The sequence below is a fragment of the Cupressus sempervirens genome, chromosome 2, assembly GCF_028749045.1.
Source record: "Cupressus sempervirens isolate cs-2001-9-10 chromosome 2, ASM2874904v1, whole genome shotgun sequence".
NCBI lineage: Eukaryota > Viridiplantae > Streptophyta > Pinopsida > Cupressales > Cupressaceae > Cupressus > Cupressus sempervirens.
The window spans coordinates 555,079,912-555,085,757 of record NC_143119.1 but is presented as its reverse complement, the minus strand read 5'-3'; the positions used below and the strand labels follow the sequence as shown (position 1 = coordinate 555,085,757).

Genomic DNA, 5,846 nt, shown 5'->3' with positions numbered 1-5,846 from the left:
GGCAGCAGTTGCCATTCTACACCGCATCTGTTCTGCGATTTTGAAGTTGATCTAATGGCGAGCCCTTGTCTCTAGCCATGAGGTGGGTCCTTGGCACTGTAGAAAAATTTCTTGCATGCCTATCACGGCTACAATGGGAGAGGTGGTTGCCGTGAGCCTCTCCCATGCCCCCCTCATTGATTCAATGTCGCTGTCAGGGCGGTTGAATATGTCAAATTTTGAAACGATGGACGCTGATGTTGAATCAATTAGAGGGGCAATGAAGCCCACCCTCATGGGTGCTATACCTGGACTCTCCTTTAGATCATGTTTTCTTGTCACTCAGCTGGCACAATTTTGGAAAAAGGTTTGGCAGTGGTTGCCAGCCCTCACCGCGTCTACTTGGTGATTTTAAAACTTGATCTAAAACGGGAGCCCTCGTCTAGCACCTCCATCTGGTGTTGCTCGGGTGTTGCATAAATTTATGTGATCAGCACGAATCCCCCAATGAATGCCTATGCTTGGACCCTCTCTTAGATCACCTTCTTTGATCACTCGACCGATGCAGTTATGGAAGATACTTGGCAGCAGTTTCCATTCTACACCATGTCTGTTCTGCGATTTCGAAGTTGATCTAATGGTGAGCCCTTGTCTATAGCCATGGGGGTGGGTGCTTTGGCGCTCTAGCAAGATTTTTTGCGTGCCTATCATGGCTACAATGGGAGAGGTGGTTCCCGCGAGCCTCTCTTGTGCCCCCCTCATTGATTCAACGCCGCTGTCAGGGTGGATGGATATGTCGGATTTTGAAATGGTGGACGTCGATGTTGAATCAATTAGAGGGGCATGAAGCCCACCCTCGAGGGTGCTATTCTTGGATTCTCCTTTAGATCATGTTTTCTTGTCACTCAGCTAGCTCAATTTTGGAAAAGGGTTTGGCAGCGGTTGCCAGCCCTCACCGAGTCTTCTTGGTGATTTTAAAACTCAATCTAAAATGGGAGCCCTCGTCTAGCACCTCCGTCTGGTGTTGCTCATGTATTGCATAAAGTTATGCCATCAGCGCAAATCCCCCAACGAATTCCTACACTTGGACCCTCTCTTAGATCACCTTCTTCGATCACTCGACCGACACAATTACGGAAGAGACTTGGCAGTGGTTGGCATTCTACAGTGTGTCTGTTCTGTGATTTTGAAGTTGATCTAATGGCGAGCCCTTGTCTCTAGCCATGAGGTGTGTGCTTGGGGCTATAGCAAAATTTTTTGCATGCCTATCGCGGCTACAATGGGAGGCTTTGATAAAAAAAGCTCTCAGCGACCCTCCCTAATAGAATTGGTGCTAGTGTTCAAGAAAGACACGTTATTTAGATTTCAAATATTGGCACCAGCATCATTTCTATTGGAAGGGCCATGAAGCCATCCCGATTTTTCTATGTGAGTGCTCTCTCCCCAGAGTCATTCTCTTCATAACAACTTCTTTGGCGCAAAATTTTTGGAATGGTTCGGCAGCGGTTGTCGTTCTACTGGTGCCATTGTGGTGGTTGCCTAGGCAGTGATCTGAAGGGCGAGCCATCATCTAGTAGTTGGCTTGCGCATCACAAGTGACAAGGGAGCCTTTGTTATTGGAAGCTCCCCAAGGCCATTTGATCAGAAGAGCCATTACTCGTGTGGGCAAGGACGAATGCACCCTAGATTCCAAACAAAATCAGCGACATCTGATCTGTATATAAGAGCGGAATGAAGGAGCAGCCCATTTGCTATGCACCTCTCCCCAAAGCTGCTCTTCTCTCTCACTCCATCACCACAATTTTAGGAGTTTTTCGACAGGGGTTTTCATTCCAATGTATCATTGCGGTGATCTGGAGAGCGATGCTAAGGGCGAGAGCTTGTGTCTAGAATTTGGGATGTTTGTGCAAGCAAGTAGGGGGGGCTTCTCTTCTTGGAACCTCTCCGTGGCCTTTGTATATAGACCCAGTGCTGATGATATCGATGGATGTGAGCCCTTGGATTCCAAATTTGTTCTTAGCTAACATTGGTCTTTGTGAGAGATGGGTATGAAAGCACATCCTGATTGCTACGCGGGAGCTCCCCAAGGTCACCTCTGTGCCAACTCAACCGGCACAACATTGGGAATGGTTTGACAGTAGTTGTCATTCCAATGTGTCATCGGGGGATGCCTTGGAAAGTGGCCTTTCAAGGGCAAGCTCGCATCTAGCACTTGGATTGTGCGTTACATCATAAGTGAATGGGGAGATCTCTCTGTGAATGGCAGCATGGTGATTGCAAGAGAAAATTGACTTAGTCGGAGCATTGGCCTCGGGCCATTGTGACGGCCATGCAATTTCTCTTTAATTGCAACCTGTGTTTGCGCAGTAGCAGAGTTTGCATGTAAGATGGGCCTTGTTCTTGAGAGTTCCAGGAGGTGACCTCTGAAACTTTTGGATTGGGCCCCTTCAAGGTGAAATTCATCCAGTTGATCGGATGAAGCTCGATGTGCTTGTATCTATTCTGAGATGGTAATGATGGTCATTAATCTATGGCGGTGAGTATATCCCATTCGATAATCGCAATGGCAGAGCTATTGGGAAGTACTTGTCGCTTTGTTTTGTTGGATATACCCTATATGTAGGTGTCTGCATGGCTTGCAACACACTGCACATTTGGTGTTCGATTCTAAGATGCGCTTGTTGCTGAGTGTGCATGGAGTTGTATCTTTTAGCCAAGGGCTCCGTCTCATTGGCACGTTCTATCATTGCATTTTTATCCTGTCCAGACAGCAAGAAGGAAAGAGATGGTTGCACGGGTGCATTGCTCGATGTCCCTAATTTCATCAAGCGTCCACTCTCCACCCTAAGTTTTTGCCAATTGTTAGAGCCTTGGGATTGAGAGGGGGGGCGGCAAAAGGTTTGGTTGCTGCATAATTTATTCACTAGTGCATTCTCGGTGCGTGCTCGCCTCTTCACTATCTCATCCTACAGAAGTACATGGCACTGTTGTGACAGCCTTTGTGGTTCAGGCCAGTAGAAGCGTAGAGTATTACCGATAATTTTTGTTTGGATGTGGAAACTCTCCATGCCCAGTCCTGCCTTGTGGGATTCGAACGGCTGCGGCGTTCAGTGTTTGCATTGTGTGGACAAAAAGACAAGATGTTGTTCTTAGGCTCCTGTGAACCAAAGCACTCATCTTTGCAATTCTTTGACAAGTGTAGGCCCAACGTGTCTGTCTAGGGGAAGAAATCACATGAATGCTTTTTACCGAGATGTGGGTGCTCGCAGGTGGGTTCCCTCATGGTGCAGTTCTTCAGTATGTGCATGTGCATGAGATTGAAGCTTGTCCGACAATGCTAGTGTGAGTGTTCACCCGTAGGAACTTTTCTGTACCTGCACTGGCAGATTATGTGTCACGAGGAATGGTTAGCGAGGCTGTGCTAGGAAAGGAGAAATTTTCTAGAGGTTAGACATGTCTGTTTATGAGAGTGGGCTCTCATCACCTATAAATCTGTGGAGGGGGTGTTATACAAAATGCCCTTGAGCGGCCTTATAATTGAGGTGGTCGCGTGCACAGTGATGCCCCTGCCAATCGCATAACCAGCCATGTTTTTGACTCACACGACCCTTCACCCTTCAGCATGGTGGTCTCCATTGGCACTTCGGCAACCAGCTATTCGTCGTGGGAAAATGTTTGTTGCGATCGAGAAGGATTTTGTCTGTGCGGGTGCACCTCAACAGGCATGTAGGAGGCATATTCCTGGAGAATGGATGTCTCTGAGTGGACTTACAATTGAGGTGGCTACATGCATGGTGCATCTCGTACAGACTCGAGGCTTCTTTTCAAGTAGTGGCGACAGCGAGTTTGAGGGTAAAGGGTTCCGTACAGGATGTTCTTCCTAGGTACCTGTGAACCGAGGCTCCCTGTTTGGCCCTCTTTAGTCGACGATGGGACACATTCCTCTTGTGTGAAATCTTTGAGCATTGTGAGTCCTGCATGTCTAAGTATGAACTATTTCAGACTGTGAAACTGTGGATGGCTCATTAAATGAATTATAGTTTCTTTGATGGTACTTTGCTACTCGAATAACCATAATAATTCTAGAGCTAATATGTGCACCAAATCCTGACTCTTGGAAGGGATGCATTTATTAGATAAAAGGCCGACACGGGCTCACCCGCTATTTCGGTGATTCATGATAACTCAACGGATCGCACAGCCTTTGTGCTGGTGATGCTTCATTCAAATTTCTGCCCTATCAACTTTCGATGGTAGGATAGAGGCCTACAATGGTGGTGACAGGTGATGGAGAATTAGGGTTCAATTCTAGAGAGGGAGCCTGAGAAACGGCTACCACATCCAAGCAAGGCAGCAGGCGCACAAATTACCCAATCCTAACATGGGGAGGTAGTGACAATAAATAACAATACTGGGCTCATCAAGTTTGGTAATTGGAATGAGTACAATCTAAATCCATTAATGAGGATTAGAGTGCTCAAAGAAAGCCTACGCTCTGAATACATTAGCATGGAATAACATGATAGGAGTTTGGTCCTATTCCGTTGTCCTTTGGGACAAGAGTAATGATTAATAGGGACTGTCGGGGGCATTCGTATTTCATTGTCAGAGGTGAAATTCTTGGATTTATGGAAGATGAACCACTGCGAAAGCATTTGCCAAGGATGTTTTCATTAATCAAGAATGAAAGTTTGGGGCTCAAAGATGATCAGATACCGTCCTAGTCTCAACCATAAATGATGCCGACCAGGGATCGGCAGATGTTTCTTTAAGGACTCCGCCAACACCTTCTGAGAAATCAGAGTGTTTGGGTTCCGTGGGGAGTATGGTCGCAAGGCTGAAACTTAAAGGAATTGACGGAAGGGCACCACTAGGTTTGGAGCCTGCAGCTTAATTTGACTCAACATGGGGAAACTTACCAGGTCCAGACATAGTAAGGATTGACAGATTGAGAGCTCTTTCTTGATTCTATGGGTGGTGGTGCATGGCCGTTCTTGGTTGGTGGAGCGATTTGTCTGGTTAATTCCGTTAACAAATGAAACCTTAGCCTGCTAACTAGCTAGGCGGAGGTTCCCCTTCTCGAACAGCTTCTTAGAGGGACTATGGCCTCCTAGGCCATGGAAGTTTGAGGCAATAACAGGTCTGTGATGCCCTTAGATGTTCTGGGCCACACGCGCACTATACTGATGCAACCAACGAGTTTCTCTCCCTAGCCCAAAAGGTTTGGGAAATCTTTCCAAATTGCATCATGATGGGGATAGACCATTGCAATTATTGATCTTCAACGAGGAATTCCTACTAAGCGCGAGTCATCAGCTCGCATTGACTATGTCCCTACCCTTTTTACACACCGCCCATCGCTCCTACTGATTGAATGATCTAGTGAAGTGTTCAGATCACGGTGACGACAGCGGTTCCTGTCGGCAATGTCGTGAGAAGTTCACTGAACCTTATCATTTAGAGGAAGGAGAAGTCGTAACAAGGTTACCGTAGGTGAACCTGCAGTAGGATCATTGTCGGTTCGAGACCCTGAATTGTGTAGGGGATGGAGCTGGCCTCCTCCCTGCCCTCAAAATCTCAGTGACATGTGGACACTCGGCCCTGCAGTGATGTGTTGGATGCCCAAGCTATGGGTCTAGTACCATCGAGGTCGAGGGTCACATCGAATGCCTGTGATCGAAAGCATGGATTCCCCGCAGGGCAAAGAAGAGACTCGGATGCCATCTGGATTAGGATCAGTGCCTTCGAACAATGTCCACGTCAGAGCGAGAGGTCTCTGCTCGGTTGCAGTTCAGAGGGGGTCCGGGCCTCATCCCTCGTGGAGATTTCATGGTCCGATCACATGCGTAGGGCTGTGCCAGGGATCT

General features: G+C 47.3%; 1 pseudogene; it reads left to right on the top strand.

The window, feature by feature from the left end:
- Positions 1-3,911: 3,911 nt before the first annotated feature.
- LOC149573696 (18S ribosomal RNA) lies at positions 3,912-5,495 on the top strand (annotated as a pseudogene).
- Positions 5,496-5,846: the final 351 nt, after the last annotated feature.